This window comes from Ailuropoda melanoleuca, chromosome 3 (genome assembly GCF_002007445.2).
Source record: "Ailuropoda melanoleuca isolate Jingjing chromosome 3, ASM200744v2, whole genome shotgun sequence".
NCBI classification, from domain to species: Eukaryota; Metazoa; Chordata; class Mammalia; order Carnivora; family Ursidae; genus Ailuropoda; species Ailuropoda melanoleuca.
The window spans coordinates 70,890,326-70,912,488 of NC_048220.1; positions in this window are offsets into that span (position 1 = coordinate 70,890,326).

A 22,163-nucleotide genomic window follows, 5' to 3' on the forward strand; every position below is an offset into this window, starting at 1 on the left:
ACCATGTAGGGAATTTGATGAATACTTGAAGACTGAATGGATATAATTGATGGGAAAAGATCTATACAGAAATGCTTAGTAATACAAGATGGTATTGGAATAACAAGTGGCCTTGAAATAAGAGTCATCAGTAGAGTAGCAGCTCTGAAGGATGTATGAGATTTAGCTGGAGAGAGTTTATATTGGTTTGTAGAGACAGGAAGGGGTAGTAGGCACAAAGTTAAAAGCAATGTAGATAATCTCTGTCCAATAGAATTTCTTCGGTGATGGAAGAATTCTATAATGACAGTCTGTGTGGTACCCAGTAGCCATACGTATATATTGATTTATATAAAATTAATTTTACATCATTTCAGTTAATTATAATGAGCATTTAAATAGCCACATGTGGCTAATGGCTACCATATTGAGGGCACAGTTATAGATAACTCAAACATAAGGATGTATAAACAAATATTAATTTTTTTAAAGATTTATTTATTTATTTGACAGAGAGAGACCTCCAGCGAGAGAGGGAGCACAAGCAGGGGGAGTGGGAGAGGAAGAAGCAGGCTTCTAGTGGTGGAGCCTGATGTGGGGCTCGATCCCAGAACGCCAGGATCGCGCCCTGAGCCGAAGGCAGACGCTTAATGACTGCGCCACCCAGGTGCCCCTGTATAAACAAATATTTAGATATAAGAATGAGCTGGCTAAGTTTTGGGCTTAGCGAGTGCCTGAACTCACTAACTAAAGTGCCTGACATGGGAGTACTGAAGTATAAAATCTAAAATAAGACTGAGGAAAGGTATACGTCTTCATGTCCCACCTGGAAACGGTTAAGTTTGCACTAGATTTTCCATAGCGCAGCCCTAGTTGTACAGACACACAGGGCCTTGAAATGAGAGCTAGTTATCGAAAGATATTGAGAAAATTAAAGGAGTCACTCAAGATTTTTAAACTGAGGTCTGTGTTTTTATCCCTTTTAAATCTTAGTTACTGGCTTTTAAAAAAGTATAACTCTGAGATTATGTGGATCAAGACATCCAAATTCCCATTGCGTAAGTTTTCCCCCAGTCATTTATTTCATGGAAAGCCATGGCATGCTAGCTAAATAATGAAATGATTTACTTCATGGAAAGCCAGGGACAGCATTCGTTGAGTCTAAATATTTTCCAGGAAATTATGATTTGTGAAAATAGAATCTAAAATGTTTTCCTTAAATGTACTGTAATTTATTTGAAAGTTGTACATTGCTTGTGTCGACTTGCCCCAAAAGATGTTTTTTCAATCCATAATAAGGCTGATAGTTAAAATTTAGTGAGCACAGTTGTGAAATATAGTATGTCTGATTTTGTACAATTATGTGAGAAAGAGAATTAAATGAGAGGGGAAGATGGAAATGAAGAAAGGAAAGATGAGAAAACAGGACAGAGGACATATTTACTGACTTCCCTGATGGAATATCTACTTATGTTGAAAATTTGAGTCCAATTTCTCTATTCTTGAGATGCATGCAAGTGAAATGGAACAGCAGCAAGACTTCTCTAAACTGACAAATATCAGAATGTGATAAATCTCTTTGCCAGCTGTCATGGTGTACTGCATGGTATAAGCAATGTGCAGTTTCTGTGATATGGGAAAACAGAAGTGGATGGGAAAATAAAATATTTTTCCTTCTAGGTATCAAGGTCATTTTATGAGATGTAAAGACAGAAGTGTTTCTGGGAAGCATTCTGCTCACTCCCAGAGAGCTTTTATCGATCTGTTAAAAGCCAATTTCTACTTTCGTATGTGTAGAACTCCTATTGAAGTCAAAGGTAAAGGACACACCTGGATCCAAAAGAGATGTTTTAGCTTGAATTTTCTAAAATAAATTTCAGCCGGAAAAAAAGTTAATATGAAATATTAAGCCCAGAAGATTCATTCTACACACAGTGATATCTCTGTAATGTTTCTTTCCCCTGCAGGAAACTTGATCCACTCTATATTTGTTTTGAATTGTTCTGTCCATCTATTTCACTTCCAAAGATTACCTTTATTCTGCTACTCAGCCATTTAAGGGAAAAGACGGAAAAGAAAAGGTCTAACGCAAAGGCTGCTGTAAACTTGAGTTTTTAATTTGCAGCTATTTGTTTTACTGTCAAGTAGTAACAGTGGAGTAGTTTGGGGCAAGCTGCATTAAACTCTTTGATATTCGGATTTAGCAGTTTTAGATTGGGCATAATGATCCCTGTCAATTGTTGATGAAAGAATTCAATAGGGATTTTTGTGGTGGTGTTTTTAAATTCGAAATATTCATGGTTTAAGCCCAATGAGCTTCTCTGCCCTTCTATTTGCGATCTTGCTTTCATTTGTATTAGACCAGTTACTGGGTGTTTACGGTGTTCAAGACATTCTTCAGGCGCCACTGTAAAGAAGAGCTTTGTGATTGCGGTAAAAGAAGTTTTTGAAAGAAGTTCTAAAAAAGAGTTTTGGTTTATTGAGTAATTTTATTTTTTGATGAAACATACTTCTAAATTTTTAATTGATTTCTGACAAAGGAATTTGCTTGCCACCTTGCTGGAACATTTGTATTTCTTTAGACTATAAAGAATGTAATTCTATGGCTCTGGAAGTCTTGATAACTGATTTCCGTAGCACATAGTCCATCCCCGACCTCTGAGGCCATCTGTTCCAAAATCTGGACCTGTAGAAAAACTATGGACATCCTCACAACAATTTCATGTTGTAGTAGTTGAATTACAGTCTCTTGGGGTTAGTAATGACCTCTTTACTCCGAACCTCCTGAAAAGTCTGCTGGGTCTCTCTCTGTGTATCAGGGCTGGAAGCCAAGGGACTTCTCGGAATTTCTGATTTAGTTTGGGACTGCAGCCTTATGTGCAGAATTAAGAGCCATCTGAAAGGCTGGCCAGGTGTGTGATTTATGGCTATCATTATTCACCTGGTTATTTCCTAACCAGAAGTTGGACTTAATCTAATCTAAAGTATATCCCACCATAATCTTGCTCCATTGGTCTTCTGTTAGCAAGATATCACTGACAATGCCTCTTCCCAGTGTTAAATAAGGGTCCTTTTGTCAGGGAGGGTATATATGTGTAATGTAAATTTACACCTTCTTTCTTCAGGTTACTAGCTGTTTCCCTCTCCATTGATCCATGCCATGTAACCTCCTAAAGCCCATATTATTCAAAATTTTGAACCATTTAAAACAAGCCAAAACTTTCCTGTGTCCTTTCTTCTTCTGCCCAAATTTCCATGTGAACATTTGATGTCCTATATATATCATTAAAGGAGAATAACTATATTCAAGGCTATTTTAAGAAAAAGAACAGGCAAATTTTTTACATAGATATTTAATTTTTTCAAAATGTAAATTTTCAAAAATGCACAGAAGAGGAGAGACGGTATAATGAACCTACATCCCTCTTCAAAAATGATCAACTTTGCCAAATGTTTTATCACCTTTTATCTTGTCAGTCTATTTTAAAGTTAATCTGAACCATCATGCCATTCTACATATAAATACACTGCTTTGCATTTCTAATATATAAAGAGAAATTTAAAATGTAGCTATCATATAGTAATAATTTCTAACAAATTTAACAATAATTCCTTCAAATCACTTACATCTAATCCTTAAGTTTTTCTGATGACCACAGTGATGTCATTTTGAAATCAGGATAAAAAAAGTCCATAGTTACATTTAGTTATTATGTCTCTAAAGTCTCTTACTGTACTAAAGTTTTCCCTTATATACCACTTTTTCTTTTTTATAATTGATTTGTTGGAGAAACCAGTCAATTTGTCCAGTAAAATGTTCCACATTCGGATTTGACTGATTGTTTCCTTGTGGTGTTATAAAATCTCTGTTTTCTTCCCTGTTTCCTGTTCACTAGTCGTTAGAACTAGAGGCACTATGAGACTCAGATCCAAACCGTGTGGGAAGAATAGTTCATAGTGGCTACTGTGTGCTTCATAATACATTACATCATGAAGCCTGATCTCCTTTGTGGATTAATGATTAATGACACTAAGACTAGTCAATTGGTTTAAGTGGAGTTAGCCTAAACCCTCCATTTGAAGAAGACCATATGGAACTTTAAACTATAAGATACTGTGGTTATAAGATACCTTATAGTTTTAGCACCTATTGTTAGTTATTATCCTGATTCATCATGTAATTGTGATTGTAATTTATTATTTTTTTAATTTAAAGACATTTGTTTATTTGCGAAGGGGAGAGAGAGAGAGAGAGAGAAAGAGAGAGAGACTCAACTGCTTGAGAGTGGGACCCAAGACAGGGCTTGATCTGACACTGAGATCATGACCTAAGCTGAAACCAAGAGTCCAACACTCAACCGACCAAGCCACCCAGGCGCCCCCATTAAAAGCTTTAAAAAAAAAAATCCTAAACTTATAGAAAAGTTGGAAGAATAGTACAGAAAGAAGATTGTTTCTTCCTATGTCTGTCAAAGTTTGCTAAATGATGTGATGCCCAACCATTCCTTAATACTTTAGTGTGTATTTCTGGCAACAAGGACATTCTCCTACATAACCACAACTGAAACATCAAAATCAGCAAATTAATAGTGACACATTACTATCATCTAGTCTCGACCTCATTCAAATTTTGCCAAATATTTCGGTAATGTCTTTCATAACAAAAGGATCCAGTTCGGGATCGTGTGTTGTCTTTAAGCTTCTTTAGTCTTCTTGGATCTGGAACAGTTTCTTAGTCGTTCTTTGGTTTTCATGACCTTGGCTTTCTTGGAGATCATAGGCCACTTATTTTGTTGTATGTCCTTCAACTTGTGTTTGACTCGTATTTACTGGCGAGTAGATTCAGGTTATGCATCTTTGGTAGAAATACTATAAAAGTGATGTTGCTCTTACTGCATCCTATCAGGTGACTCATGATTTTGATTCATCCCATTGCTGATGATGTTCTCTTTCATCACTTGATTAAGGAAGATGGGGTCTGTCAAATTTCTCCACTTTAAGTTCCTCTTTAACCCTTTGCAATTACTTAATATTTTATGAGAGGTACTTTGAAACTATTTAAACATTGTACTCTTTCATGAAATTTTAAATGTATTAATTAAGTGATAGCAATATGGACTCATACATAATTTCTTATTTTACTCAATGAATTATAATCCACTAATATTATTTTTTTAAAAGATTTTATTTATTTATTCGACAGAGACAGAGACAGCCAGCGAGAGAGGGAACACAAGCAGGGGGAGTGGGAGAGGAAGAAGCAGGCTCACAGCAGAGGAGCCTGATGTGGCTCGATCCCATAACGCCGGGATCACGCCCTGAGCCGAAGGCAGACGCTTAACCTCTGTGCCACCCAGGCGCCCCAAATCCACTAATATTATTTTTAATTTTTACAATCAAATCCATTTGACCAGAGTTCCTTGAAAATTGGCCCTGTGTCCTTTTGACATGTCCACATTATTTTTCCAATACTTACCTACTTTTTGATATAAGATGATCTAGGCATACCATGATCTTTTATTGCTCAGATTTGGAAACAGCTATTTCTCCTAAGATCTCTGGTTCCTTTTTGTGGAGATTAGTATTTAAAAACCAAGATGGGATACTGGGTGTGCTCATTGCTATTGGAACATCACTGCTCCCAGGTCCTCTCAGTGGACAGAGCTACATACCTACTTAGATGTATACACACATATTTGCATCAATATTTATTTCTCTTTATATCTGAATATATTGAAAATCACTCTCATACTTCTATTGTCATCTAAAGTCACAGGATTCATTGTAGTTTTCTCCCTCTTTTCTCTGAGAGAGATTTTTTTTTTTAACTTTTTTGATTACTTCTCCTTATGTGCCCGATTGCTCATTACTCCCATAACTCTTTTCTGGGCAGATGCTTCTCCCCCAGCTTGAGCTCTGACATTTTAGCCAGTTTGAGAGCCTGCATGGATATCTTCTTTACCCTGTCCCATTTCTGACAGCCCTTTTCAAGCCATTCCTCCAAAAGACAACTTTCTCAATCTGCTTGAGTCTGATACCACATAACTTACCATCCTGGGTGTTGAAGCCGCCCTCACAACTGTTCATGCTCTCACTCCCCATAGTGGCCCACCACAGTGGGTGGATATCCTCTGACTCTGTTCAGGCCCTGATATCCCACTGTGTGAGGATGTCTTCCTCATTCTGCTCAGACTCTGTTGTCCCTGCTGTGTGAGGATGTCCTCTTCACTCTACTTAGACCCTGACATCTCCACCATGTGAGAATGGATTCTCGGGCTTGGACTCCCTGTGACAGGTGACTCATTTGCATGTAGTTTGTGTTCTGACACTCCAAATACAGCAGCCCTCTTATGCAAACATTATTCTCATTGTGGTGGACAGACTCTTCAGTTAGCCCCATGATCCATGCCTCCTTGTGTCTATGACCTCATATGATTCCCCTCTTCTTGAGGGTGGTTGGGATCTGTGACTTGCTTCAAACTAATAGAATATGGGAAAGGTGCTGGGATATATATTATTGTGTGAATATGAATACATAATCACATTGTTTAAGACTGTAGGGCCATCCTGATGGGGTCTCAGTCCTTTGCTGATTGTAAAGAAGCAAGCATCCTTGTTGGGGAACCCTGTGTGAAAAGGAACTGTGGAAAACCTCTAGGAGCTGATGGTGGGCTCCTGTCAATAGCCAGCAAGAAATTGATGCCTTTACAGTGTTAGAGAGAACTGAATTCTGCCAACAACTTGAGTGAGATGAGTGTGAATCCTTCTCAAGTCAGATAAGACTACAGCTCCTGCTGAAAGCTTGATGTCTGTCAAGATTGTGAGACCCTAAACAGAAGACCAAGTTAAGCTGTGCCTGGACTCCTGACGCATAGCAACTGTGAGATAATAGATGTGTGGTTTTAAGTCTCTCAGTTTAAGGCCACTTGTTATGGAGTAGCAGACAATGAAAACACTTAACCTGCTTAGGACATTTCACTCTGGAACAGAATGGGTCTCCCGCTGCGCTTGAGTCTGGGGATCTACTTGCAATGGCCAAACTAAGGACTCTAGGATTGCATTGTTTGGTAAGGAAAGAGACGACGAGAGAGGGAAGAGAAGGGGAGGGGGGGGTGGAAGGAAAATGGAAAGAGGAAGGAAAGGCAAGAGAAGTAGTAAGAATGATAACTTTCTCATTTGGTTATTCCTTCTGTATTTTTTACCTGGAAGTTTCCTTTAAATAAAATTATTACCTCAACTATTTTATTTTCCAGAATTATATTTGTGCAGGAAAGAAGAAAAATGCTTAATTTCCCCCTTTATTTTTCAGTGTTCAAAATAAGGTGTTGGTGCCTTAGCAATATCTAATAGTGATCAATGAGTTGAAATTTTGTTTTCATAACTGAATTTGATGCATCTCAATTCATTGTTGTTGTTATTCCTTTTGATGTTCAAATTGTCCTATTTTGAGGTTATTGTGAGCCTCTTTATGTTGACTTTATATTGACCCATTTGATAGCTTTTTACTTTCTGGCACAGCAAAATGATCCAGTCTGTGGTGTATACTTATGTTCTAGATATGGAATAATCAAAGAAGCCTACTCAGAAATGTTATTTAAAAATCATGGTCTGGGACCTAGAGGGATTTTTAATGCTGGGTAATCATTGTTTCTAGGTAGGTCTTTTCAGTGAATAGAGTGTGAAAACATATAAAGTTTATTTTTTAAGAGTAAAAAAAATTGTGAGTTCATATTGATTTTTTAATTTAAAATTTAAAATTCACAAGTACCAAGAGTTGGCTGAACTTGAAATTAAGGGGATAATCCTCCAGTCCGGGGGCCACATCTGCTCAAGACTTCTGACACCAGCTGCAAGTTTGGGAGTCCCCAGGGCCATCCTGACTTCATATCAGCTGGCTACAACTTTAGAATCCCCATGGACTCCCTCAGATATGAAAATGAGCTGGAATGAATCACAGAACTCATGAAAGTTCTACATTTATGATTATAGTTTTATTACAGAAAAAGGTACAAATCGAAATGGGACAAAGGAAGAGACATGCGGAGGAATGTGCATCTGGGAGGGTTCCATGCTTGAAGATCCAATGTCCCCAGGGTCATGTTACTTTTGTAGCATCAATGTGTGAAAATATACACATGCAATATTGCTAACCCAGGAAGCTTCCGTATCCAGTTTTTATGGAGGCTTCAGTTCCTATGTATGATTGATCAAATTATCACCCATGTGGCTGAACTCAGTCTCTCCAGCCCCTTCAGTTCCTTTGTTGTCAAGCTGCTATTGCATGGTTCGAAACTCCAACTCAGAGCACATGGATAGTCTTTCTGATGTTTCTTTTCTGATGTTTCTAGCTAACATCTTGAGTCATCTCATTAACATAATCTATCTAGAAACTCACCAGGAGTCTACCAGGTAGCACAAACTATCTGGATACCAAAGACACTCCTACCATTCAGGAAATTCTAAGAGTTTAAAGGTTACTTCCCAGGAGTTGGGCAGATATATCTTTGGGGAAAATTAATACTTCATTACACAGCAAAGTTTTGCTTAACACTTTCGCTTTAAAATCATGTCCCTTTTTGCTAAAACTCCTGGTTTATGCTCAGGGATAAGATTATTCTTGGTTTAAGGAATTAAGGAACTAGGAAATACAAGAAGGATACCTATAAAATGTTATACCAAAAAAAAAATGAGGTCACAAATGAGTGCTGTAAGGTACGGTATAATATACAAGGGCTCAGTGGGTGTGAATGAGAATGACCGTAAGTAGTTTAACAGAAGAGGCAGATTAGAGTAAGTCAAACTGTTGTAATGAGTAGAACCCCAAATGTAAGTTTCAACATAATAGAAGTTTATTGCTTGCTCATGTAACAGTCCAAGGTCTTCTTGGCTCCATATAGTTATCAAGGATCCAGGCTAGTGACAGAAGTTGCAGCTTTAATACATGGTTTCTGAAGTTAATCTGGATATCACTCTCCGGTCTCCTGGTCGCAGGACAGCATGAAGCAGTGATTGCAGGACTTTGTATAGGTTATGCCCATGAGTGCCTCATACTACGTCACTCACATTCCCCTGGCCAGCCCTCATTCTTAGGGCCCCAACTAGGAGCAAGGGAAGCAGGAAATTTGGTAAAGATATATTCCCAGCAGGAAGGTAAGAATTAATTTGCTGGTAAGTTGGCAGTCTCTATCACATAGAGCTTGAGTTAAACTTTGAAGATGAAACATGATTGGAGAGAAAAAAGGGAACATATTTTTGGGGAAGATGGAGAACAGTGAGCAGAGCACACAAGATTCAAGTTACACAGTTGTGAAAACGTAAATTGTTAGGAAGAGCTAGAGGCATGATTTGATAGATTGTTTCTTGATTCACATGGATTTATGAGTACTTGCTTAAAAATTAGTTTCTTCAGCTAGACTATCACCTTCTAGCACAGTACCTGTCACATAGTGGATATCCAATTAATGTTATAAAATCAGGATGCTAATTTCGATTACTTAAACACTTAGTTTAATCAGAACAGTGCTCCCTTTGAGAAATAACTTATCTGTCATCTTCAGGATGTATCACTTTTAAAAGCGATCTCATCAGCTTATATACTCTAATCAATGTGTTGTTTATTTATTTATTTATTTTTAAAGCAGAGTCTTTAGGTATATTTTAGAATTATATTACTTGGAACTACCAGCTAACTTTTCATAGTTTTTATTTGTTCTTGTGTTTATGTACATTGACTGTATGCCTTTATGAGGTAAGTTAAAATTATCTACATATTTAGGATAGAGATTGAAATAAATTTTGTTTACTGAAAACACAGGTATTATATTTACAGTGAAGAAAGATATCTTTAAAATAGACCACAAATGAAGCTATTCAAAAGAAGAAAACTATGGAGAAGATGGAAAAATAGTAAATGATTATAGAAATACATGAGATATAAATGCCCTTTTTTATTCTTATCCCTTTGTTTAACTAGAAGATGAAAAATTATTCTGAATGAAAGTACTTTGATTATAGTATTTACCATGACTTTGTGTCTACTGATATGAGTTTTGTTCTTATTTGTACTCAGAGCACAGAATCTAATAATAAAGCATAACGGCACTGATAATTTTTATTCTAAGTACATAGTTTGACTGACTTCTTAAGGATCTGCAATGTGTAGGTGAAAATACTGCTAGGGAGGGGAATGACTGGGGGGAAAATGTGTGTTGCTTGGCCTTTACATCTGATTGAATTTGTTTAGAATGGAGAGTTTTAGTCACTATGCAAGATCTTCCCTTGACCATACAGATCTGCTCTCTGTCCTTTTCTACCATTTACTGTGCCCTGAGAGGCTACACTGCGTGGACTGCCTTGGTGGGGTTTCTTGTGCTCTGGCTTCATTTAGGGTTGGAACAGTGGGAACACTCGCAGTGTAGCTCGGAGGGAGAGAGGAAAAATTATTCCTCTAGTTTCTACACTGTGGCATTGTGCCACAAAATGAATGTATCCTTTGTCTAAAATTCACAGCTCCTTTTAGGTAGCCCTCTCTGCACAATGCTCCCTCCCTCCTTCTTTCTCTTTCTGTGTGTGGGTGTGTGTGTCTTTCTCTGTCTCTGTCTTGTGGGTTCTAGTAGAAACTCCTTATGATCCTCATTGCTTCAGGTCTGCAGGTATTAGCATTGCCCCACTGTTACTGGCCCCAGGATACTGCACTACCTTTTATGGTTTTCTTACAACCTGTCCACACCTTTGTAAACAGATCCATTCATGAAATTCTTCTCACATAACAAATTTGAGACTTCATTATTTTGGGGCCAAAACCTGTCTGCTGTAACTGGAACCAGGGATTAGAAGGGATACTAGGAGTGAATTGCTCACTTAGTTCAAGAGAATACCCTTGCTAGGGCGTGGCACATGGATAATTTTTTACCTACAGTAGTAATATGATCATCTCAATATTCATAGTAGTGGCATGGAATTCATAGTAGTGGCATGGAATTAGGTGCAGGTAGAGGGCAAGTCATTGAGAGATCAACTGTGAGCTTAGTTGCTGTCATGGCAATAATGATTATATAAGTTAGGGTCCTAGAGAGTGTATACATGGAAATGGAGAATTTTAAAGCTTAAAATATGTATAGAAAAGCCAAACAACCTGAAAGGCTATTTAGGAGTGCTAAATAGTAGTGGCAGGTCAGATACAACTGGCAGAGTAATGGACCTAGCTGTAAGAGGCACAGGAATTCAGCCCCAATTTAATGTTCAGCATTGTCGGGTCTATTAGTTAAAGTAAGAACAATAAAGGAGAAGCGTGGGGGCACTGAAATATGGGAAAGCATCATTTGGGCAGACATAGACAAGGTTGACCCAAATCCTGTTATGCTGGCAGAGGCAGAATCTCTCCTCTATCTGAAAGAACTAGTCTTACCCTGTAAAAAAGACTTTTGATGATGGTATCTGTTACCTCACAAGGAGATGCTCAATAACATAGGACTTCCTCTCACCAAGGCTGACCCAACAAATGCTACTGGTATACAGTACCCATCCTGGACTATTCTCTGGGGTACAAGCCAGTTACCTGGTAGAAGGTTGGTTTCTTTTTTCTTTTCTTTTCTTTTCTTTCTTTTTTTTTTTTAAAGATTTTATTTATTTATTTGACAGAGAGAGGGACAGCCAGCGAGAGAGGGAACACAAGCAGGGGGAGTGGGAGAGGAAGAAGCAGGCTCCCAGCGGAGGAGCCTGATGCGGGGCTTGATCCCAGAATGCCGGGATAGTGCCCGGAGCTGAAGGCAGACACTTAATGACTGTGCCACCCAGGAGCCCCAGAAGGTTGGTTTTATGATACTTACCTGTTCATCATGGGGGGGGGAACAAAACTTAGTCTTTCATGATCTGGGTAAGGATTTGTATTTCTTGCCCAATGTGCTTCTGCTAACACCACTATTAGGGCATTTATGCTATGGGATAGCATGCTATGGGATGCCTTAGCTGTTGCCTAGGGATTCTTCGTGATGTTGTCTCCAATCAGAGGACTCATTTGACAAGAAAGGAAGTGTAACAATGGGCTAATTCCCATAGAATTAACTGGTTTTATCATGTGCCCCAATGAATAGAAGCAGCTGGATTATACATGGAGGAATGGCTTGCTGAAGCTTAGTTACAATTTCAGTTGGGAAGTAATATATGCCAGAGAAATTAGTCCTAAAATGCTGCTTTATCCTTTATGATTTTCCTACACCTCAACTTTTATGATACTCTCTTTCATTTATAAAGTAGGTCACTTTTTTGTCTATTTTCTGCCTCTCTAGCCTGACTTGCAACTGATCAGTTGATGTCAGGGTGCATTTCTTGGGATTTATGGAACTAAACAGATAAAGGGATAATTGTGAAAGATTTGGCTCTTTAGCCATAGAATGTTGTTAGTAATTAAGAAGGTACTTGTAGGACAACCCAAAATTTAATCTGAGATGTTAAATTTAACTTGTAAATGGAGCAAATTGTTTGTTTCAAGTGTTGTGTCTTCATTATTTTAACAGCAGGGATTTAAAAAAAATTCAGATACATTAAAACTATAGATGTGTGCATCAGTGGGTGAGAAAAATAAATAATTGGAGACTCCACGGCTCCTGGCCCCCATTTCAGAGACACTTAAAGTAGCCTCTCTGAGTTCTATTATGGTATAGTTCTTTGCTCAATCCCTGTTTCATTTGTCTCAACAGGAGCATGTTGGAGGGGGTTTTAAATGCCTGGGTCCCAAATAGCAAATTCCATGTGGAAATCATACGTTTTCCTCCTATTGGTGGTGGTGCTTTGGGGAAGGGAGTTGAGTTTTGGTGGCACAAGTTTGTAAAGCTAAACATCTTAGTTTTGAGGGTTTATTCAAGGTTACTTGAAGGTCAAATTAAAATGTAAAAATTAATAACTTCTATATTTTTTAAAGATTTTATTTGTTTATTTGAGGGAGAGAGAGAGAGAGAGAGAGAGAACAAGTTGGGGGTGGGGGCAGAGGGAGAGGGAGAAGCCGACTTCCTGCTGAGCAGGCAGCCCGATGTGGGTACTTGATCCCAGGACCCTGGGATCATGACCTGAGCCAAAGGCAGAGGCTTAACTGGCTGAGTCACCCAGGTGCCCCAATTAATAATTTTTAAAAGTTAGTGCTGAATCATGCTTTCCTACAACCCAGACAATTGTGTTGAATTTTATTTGTTTCTCTTAATAGCTGCACTCATTTTTCTGGTCCTGTCCTTTTTGCTAGAGTTTATAACATTGAATGGTACTCCAGAATCCTGAAAATTGTAATTTGGAAAACCTATCTGATCATTTCTGATGATTCTACAAACTTTATTGACATACAGCTAGGCTGGATCCCTTAATAGCTACCCTTTTACGTACATAAACTTGAAATGCCTGACCACTAACGGTGAAAGCCTAGAGGTATTAAAGGGTAAACTGTGCTTATTGCTCTAGACAGAGACCAACACATTCATGGTACATGCCAGCAGAAGTTTGCAGCTCTTAGAAACCGTATACTACCACAGGCTATTCTTACAGCCCATATTTTTGGGATTTTAGCAAGTCATTGACCTCTAACTTTGTATTTGTATTCTTTTGGACTAAACTGATGCTAGGTAGAGTATGTCTAAATCCCACACCAAGAGGCTCCAACAGTCTCTGAACAATACGTGTCTTAATGGAAGGTTCTGATGCCCTCCATCAGGCTCTGTAAGCCCCATGGAACTACTTGTGGTTTTTCACAGACATTATGATCTTATTCCTCTCTCCATTTAGCCTGAAATATCCTTCCCCTTTATATCCTTCATTTTTCAGGTCCCAGTCCATGGAAAACTTTCCACAGTGGCTCAAGTGTGTGGCAGGTGTTTAATCTAATGTGCTCTTATAGTGTGCATCTGCTGTCTATTTTGCAGTTGACTATTTATTCCATTAAATTTTGTGTTCCTTGAGGGAAGGAACTGTAAATATTTGTGTTCCTAGTAGTTTGTATTCCTAGTAGTAGTTTAATGCTTATGAATACGGCCTTTCTATCTGTGAAACCTGGGTTCAAGTTCTAGTTTGCCATTTATAAGGTGGGTCACCCTGGATGAACTATTTATATTTTGAGCCTTAGTTTCTTAATCTGAGAAATGTGAAAAATAGTATTACCTAATACAAGTATTTTGGGGATGAAATTATATATATACAAAGCACTTAGACCCTGGATGATGTTAGATGCTCAATAATTATTATAAAGTATTCCCAACAGTTGTAGAGTAAATCTTTCAGGTCCCATACATATTTATTGAACTTGGATACTTAACAAAAATGGAACCATATAATTATCTTGAATCATTGGCCCACAGGAAAAAGTGTTAATCATCTCGCAAGTAAAAATTAAGGGCAATGAGCAAGATGTGACAATTAGTTCATTACCATACCATTACCCGACTACCCACACATGTATTATTACATAGGAGTAAGTTACAGTATTACTATGAAATCACTTTCAAAATACTGAAATTGAGAGTTGTTGTAAGGGTTAGCTTGCCCTGACTGATAAGAATATTGTTGAAAGAATGGAGTTCAAGCTCATTTTTATGACACAGAGAGTTCTTCATGGTTTTTCTTCTTTCTTTCCTAAACTAGCTCTCTGCTCCATTCCACATTTTTGGATTCCTGTTATAGGCAGTTTTATTATGAACGCACTCATCCAGTAGTTTCCATCCCTCTCAATTTCCATAGCAGACACCCAATCCTCTTTATAAAGATTCAGATCATAAGGTATTTTTGCTGATAAAACTTTTCCAATAATCTAGTGTATAATTTGCTGTTTTATTTTTTGTGTTCTTACCATATCCTATAGATTTTGTGTCACCTTATGTCATATGGATATGTCTTCTCGTAAACCACATGAGGGCAGACCCTGGTATATAGCAAAAGCCTACTGTATCTAAGCAAAGCAACAGATGATACAGTTTTCTAAGCATAGTCAAGGGACATTAGAAACTGTAATGCTTACATTTCAATTCCACTTGTTCTCCAAGTCCATTAATAAATGTCTATTTATTTCTCATATTTTTTTTTAAAGATTTTATTTATTTATTCGACAGAGATAGAGACAGCCAGCGAGAGAGGGAACACAAGCAGGGGGGAGTGGGAGAGGAAGAAGCAGGCTCATAGTGGAGGAGCCTGATGTGGGGCTCGATCCCATAACGCCGGGATCACGCCCTGAGCCGAAGGCAGACGCTTAACCGTTGTGCCACCCAGGCGCCCCAATTTCTCATATTTTCAAGAGTCCTTAGGTTTCTTAAATATGCATTTAGATATGTAGATTAGTATATTTGCCTACAATGATCTGAGAAGGTAATCTCTACAGGACTCAGGGAAACATGTTTATAGTATTTAGGGATCTTTTATTTAAATGGAGATCTTATTCTCTCTTGGACACAATCAGTACATTGCCCAGATGAGTAAGGTAATAAAATATGAGAACAGTGAAAATAAAGACAGAATTTCCACATGAGACATACTGGACAGTATCCAATTTGTATATAAAATGAACTTATATAATTTGGTCAATTTAAAAACACCAAATTTAGATTCAGGACCATGGTTCTAGTCAAATCAGACCAATAGAATGACTATTCTGAGTTCAAACTCAGGAATACTGCCTGAGTGAGATCAATTGCAGGGGCTAGAATTTAGGCTTTATCCATTGTGTTCAAAATAAGAAGAAACAAAATGGAAAATTGTCCTAGCCTACTTTGGCTGCTCCCTGTATCTGACCTATGTTTGAGGTGCAGACATCTTCTCATTCTCCTGTTCTCTTATTAGTCCTTTTTGCCCTGATTGTATGAGGGGAGCTGGATTTTGGTTGCCCTTCTTAAAGCACTCATATAATCTCTCCCTGGAGTTGCCCAAGGAGTTGTTGGATATGAAGGTTGAAACATGAATGGAAGTCCAGCCTCCACTTATTAGAAATGTGAATTTTTTAAAAAGATTTTATTTATTTGACAGAGAGATAGAGAGAGCACAAGTAGGCAAAGCAGCAGGCGGAGGGAGAGGGAGAAGGAAGCTCTATGCTGAGCAGGGAGCCCGATGCAGGGCTCTATCCCAGGACCCTGGGATCATGACCGGAGCTGAAGGCAGACGCTTAACGTACTGAGCCACCTAGAGCCCCTAGAAATGTGATCTTGTACAAGTTTCTAAAACTCCCTGAAGCACAGTTTCTGCCTTTGCTAAATGAGATTACGTGCCTTCACAGGGTGTTTGCGAAAATCCATGGTGTAATGCATACGAAAGCAGTAAGTAAACTGCCAAACACTATGCAAAGGTGAGTTTAGTGTTATAAATCTGTGCTACGTTGTGCCGCTAGGCAAGGACTGTTTTATGCTGAACTCTTCAGGACTTTTTTTTTTTTTTTTTTTTTTTTAAGAATGGTGTTGGTAGAAGACATTGTTCTGTTACTATCTATTGAGAGGTAGAATGTGAACATGGAAACATACTATGTTCCGGTCCACTTGCTGGACAACCTTTGGGGTAACAGTTTGTCTGTAGAGCCCAGTTTTCTATGTAGTTGAGGATTTAGTCTTTTGTCTCAACCCTTTAAAAATATTCTTGATGGGAATGGTTTAAAATATATTTAGAGGTTGAAGGAGTTAGTGAAGAAGGACTGATGGATTATTTATTGTGAACAGAAGGAAATATAAAATATATGCTGGCTCTACCTTGTTGCCTTGTAAAGAGCACAGTCACCGTAATTCTCCATTTTATCAGTAATACGGGGGCATCGTTATGCGTATTAGTTACACTCTGCTGTAACACTACGATGACTTCAGGGAATATGTGGCACATCGGGTTATTTGCTTTTATATCACATAACTCCAAATTGTGTATTTTGATATTTGATTGTTTTATAATTTTTATTTCCTCCTCTGCTGTCTTTTCTCTTCACTATGGGGTAGTACCTATACTAGTCTTGTTTTTTGCTTATTTGCTACTTTCTCATGTAAATCAGAAGAGAGCCAGTGTATTCCAAATAGGTCCACCTCTCGACAGGCCTCCCTCAGAAGAAGCCTGGTGGGCACTCCAGGACTCTGAGAGCTGTAGAGAGACCTCCAACCCCACTCCATCAATACTCAGAAACTTTCCTCCAGAGTGCGTCTCAGGAAAGTCAGGACTAATAATTGGGACAAGAAGCCAATTCTTTCCAGGTCATCACTCATTTCCTACACTTTAATCCTCTCTGTCCAAGGTATGTCCTTTTTGGCTCCATTTCTCACCTCTGAATTTCCTCCAGTGTGCCTTCTGGAAGTCATGCTCAATGAAGGAGGCAAAGCCTGTCTGGGGCTGAGAGAGTGACTATCAGCTCGGATTGAAAAGTATCCCTGCCATTCATCAGACTGGGAGGTCAGCTGGAGTAAAGGTAGCTACAAAGTTTATAGGACACAGCATTTCTGCAGAGTTCATGTGGCAACTGTCAAATGCCACAAGGATTCCCCTCCTTGAGTGAGTATTGTATTCTAGACCCATGTTGCTAACCTTATCTATTATTGAAGACAACCATTTGCTAAGCCACCCTCACTTCATAACAGCATTTAATCTCTAGTTAATTTTTCTCCAAATTTTACCTCAGAAACTGCAATCAACCCAGAACTGTTCCTTGCTTCCCTTAGATGTTCCTCAGAATCCTTCAAGCAGGAACCCAACCCTCATAAAGCATTTATAAAGTATGCTTTCCCCTCCCTCTTTTGAAAGCTGAATTCCATGATTCCTCTGGAGTACGTTCCCTTGCTGCATCAAGTCAATAAATCTGATTTTATTGGACTACAGGTTTGTTCCTCCTAGTCTTTGGCCAGTTAGAGTGTAACGCCAGTTACTGGCAAATCCCCTTTATCACTAACCTCTTTTCTGAACGTGACATTAATATCATGTTCTAACTGGATCTGGACGCTTCTTCCCCTGCAGCCCTTCTCAAAGTGATAGCTGTCTTATCTTTCATGTATCTTATACCACTGGGTCTGCAGATGGACTATATGTCCTCTTGGCTGATTTCAGACCATCCTTCTCCTTACAAACATTCACTTTTAAATCTCATTTCATCAGATTATATTACTGTCTCCCCCACTCTTCCTTGTGGTAATCAGCTATTGCCATTCTCTGCCTCACCCCTACTCCGCTACCTTCTATTCCCTGAAATGTTTCACTCTTGGCTTATTGGCGCTCTTTACGACAATCTGGTTGTTTTAATTCTTGGAAATTTCAGTACCTGTATAGATGATACTTCCAATACCCTGGTTCCTCAGTTCCTTGACTTTCTCTATTGACTTTTGTCTTCAGCTCTGCCTAAATCATTCACTCCCATGGTCATGCTTTTGGCGCTGTCAGTACACATAATTTAATTCCTCCATCAGCTCAGTTTCAGCTCCCTGAATACCAGTTCCTCCTTTTTTCTCATACTTTTGACTATCTCAACTCCAATAATTTTTCAGTCCTACTGGGTATAATTCTACCAGTGTTTTAGTGCCTGTAACCTCTGTGCCTCCAGTTCCCTCATTTTTTGTCTTAAATCACATCCTTTATCATTATAATAACTTCTTACTTGATCATGAAACATGTTTAACCCATCTCTCCCCCTGCTCTATGTCTGCATAACTGAACATGACTGCAGAAGAACGCAAAACCATGCTGTTTGATTGCATTTTATTTTATGATTTTTGTTTGACAAATGGCGTTTTTTATTGTGACAGAACATAAATAACATAGAATCTACCATTTTAACCATTTTGAAGTATACGATTTGTTGAGATTAAGTGCATTTACACTGTTATATAACTACTGCCACCATCCATCTCCAGAGCATCTTCATCTTCCCACATGAGAGCACTGTATCCATTCAACAATAGCTCTTCACTCCTCCACCCCCCAACCTACTGGCAACCACGATTCTACTTTCTGTCTCTATGAATTTGACTACTCTAGGTACCTCATGTAAGCCCAGTCATACAATATTTGTCCTTTTGTGACTGGCTTATTTTGCTTAGCATGAAGTCTTCAAGGTTTGCCCATGTTGTAGTGTTGTGTTAGAATTGCGTTCTTTTTTAAAGCTGTATGTATATACCATATTTTATTTATCCATTCATGATTTTTTTTCTTAAATTCATGATCACTAATCTCCTTTGAGCCTCAATTCTGCCAGATTGTCTTACTCTATTCCCACATTTATTTTACTCTCTCTCTTAGACTGTTATTTCATACCTTATTCTACTTTCTCAAATCCATAAGACTTTACTCTTAGCTATTGATTTCGCTTTCTATATTACTGAGAATTAGAAACATTCAAGAAAGAATGTCTGTTTAATTCCATTGCCATGTCTACCAATGAGCCTTAGCACCAATATACACTGTTTTCCCACCTTTTGTTATCATCTATTTTGCACCAGCTTACATTCCTTTTTATAATTACTCAAGGTCATTGCTATGATAGCTGTCCTCTCTTTTGCCTACATCATCAGGTTTCCTTTTTGAAAAATGTTTAATTTCTTAATTTTTTTCCAGTTTCACTGAGATATAGTTGACATATAACACTGTATAGGTTTAAGGTGTACAGCATAATGACTTGATTTACATATATTACAAAATGTCCCCCACAGAGAGTTTGGTTGACATCCATCATCTCACATAGATACAAAAAAAATTTTTTTTCTTTGAGATGAGAACTGTCAGGTTTTACTTTTTTTTTTTAATTTAATTTATTTATTTGAGAGTGGGGCAGGGGGAGACAGCGGGGTGGGAGGGCAGAGGGAAAGGAAGAGAGAGAATCGTAAGCAGTCTCACACGTAGTGCGAACTCCACACAGAGCTCGATCTCCACCACCTTTAGATCATGACCTGAGCCAAAATCAAGAGTCAGATGTTTGAGTGCACCACCCAGGCACCCCCAGGATTTACTTTCTTAACAACTTCCAAATATACCACCCAGCAGTGTTATCTACAGTGACCATGTACATTATATTGAGGGGAGGTATTTTCCGTCTTTTTCAGTTGAAGTTCTCAATTCCAACCAGCCCCAAATCATGAACAGGCTGATTCAGGAAGTCTTACTACCAAGTCACCACAGAGTCTAAGAATTGCAGTTCTGAATTATTAATTGATCTAAAGTGTGAGCCTTAAATACATTTTTTTCTTCCCGATTTTTATTTAAATTCTAGTTAGTTAACATACAGTGTAATATTGGCTTCAGGAGAATTTAGTGATTCATCACTTACATACAACACCCAGTGCTTATCACAACAACTGTTCTCTTCAATACCCATCACCCATTTAGCTCATCCCCCCACCCACCACCTTCCATCAACCTTCAGTTTGTTCTCTATCCTTAAGAGTCTCTTATGGTTTTCTTTCCTCTCTCTCCTCTTTTTTTCCCACTTCTCATACATCCAACTGTTTTGGTTCCTAAGTTCCATATATGAGTGAAATCATATAGTATTTGTCTTTCTCTGACTTATTTCACTTAGCATAGTACATTCTAGCTCCATCCACGTCACTGCAAATGACAGGATTTCATTCTTTTTGATGATTAATATTCCATTATATATATATACATATATATATCTCACATCTTCTTTTTCCATTCATCAGGTGATAGACGCTTGTGCTCTCTCCATAGTTTGGCTATTGTTGATAATGCTGCTATAAACATCGAGGTGTTTTCCATTAGTATATAACATGCTGGAACTTCTCTCATCTTAAAAACAGCAAAACCCTTCCTAACTTATTTTCTTCTTATCACCACTAGTTTTTCTCCTTAACTTTGCTATGAAACCTCTGGAAAACCTTCGCTATACTTGCTGCCTCAATTTCTTTTTTTAAATTAGTTCTAATCTGTCTTTTGCTCTACCACTCTAGTGAAACATCACTTATCGAGGTCACCAATGGCTTCCAAATTTTTAAATCTGATCCAAATCTCAGTCCTCATCTTACTTGACCCTTTAAAATATTCCATACCACTGATCTCTTCCTTTGCTTTGATGCACTTTTCTTGCTTGGCTTTCTGGACACCTACTATTCCTGACTTTTCTCCTATCCCACTGACCTTTTCTTATTAGCCTTCTTTGCTGCTTTCCCCCCACCTCCCATTTCTCGATTTCTAAATGATAGGGGGCCCAGGTCCTAGTCCTTGGTCCTCTTTGAATTTCTATACGCTCCCAACTCTAAATGAGCCTTCAAGATCTTAATGAGCCTTACATAACTACAATCTGACCACTACACATAGTTTCTTCTTTTTCTTTTTCTTCCTGAATGTCCTTTCTTAAATACCACTTTCTCAGGTTAGTTCACGTTGGACCCTCACACCCAACCACAGCAGTTTCTATTCTCTTTTCCTGTTAGCCTTCATTACTATTTAGAAAACTGTATTTTTAAGTACCTTCTATATTGCCCATGAGAGCAAAGATTTTTATTTGTTTTGTTTAGTATCGTAAACAAATACTATTGTATCCCCAGTGCTTAAAACAATGCCTGACACATAGTTGGAATTTAATAAATATTTGCTGGATGAGTGAATGAAAAATCAGTACTGAGAATTAGGAAAAGTAAGATTTAGAGCCACATGTGCAAGAGCAAATAGGTCCTTAGTTATTATCTCCATGGTTTTCCTATGAGTAAAATTTTCGTTTTATGAGGTAGCAGCTTAACAACAACAATAACAACTGAATACTTACTATGTGCAGAAGCCATCCCACATGCTTTCTTCACGTCTTATTTAATCCATACAGTCATAAGAAATAGCTATCATTACCTCTGTTTTATCGATGAGGCTAAGCAACTTGTTCAGAGTCACCTTGCTACTTAAGTGATTATGCTGGGATTCAAAATCAGTTTTATCAGTTGTTTTGTTTTTTTTTCCACTATAATACATGGTTTACTCTTTGGCTCTTGGCTGGCGGTTTTGGTTAATGAGGTATTAATGTAAGCAATAAATTAGAAAAACTGAATGATACGCCATTAAGCCTTTTGAGTTTATCATTTCCTTTAGTATGCAAACTTAAGTATAATGCAGTTTTAATATCTTCTGTATTTGTGGGAGATCTGAATAGTCAAAATGTAGGGCAAGCATTGTTTTCATTTTTAATTGAAAATTAAAGTTTGCCCTGTATCAAAATCTGCATGCGTGTAATAATAGAAACAGATATGCTTGACCCTTTTTAGTGT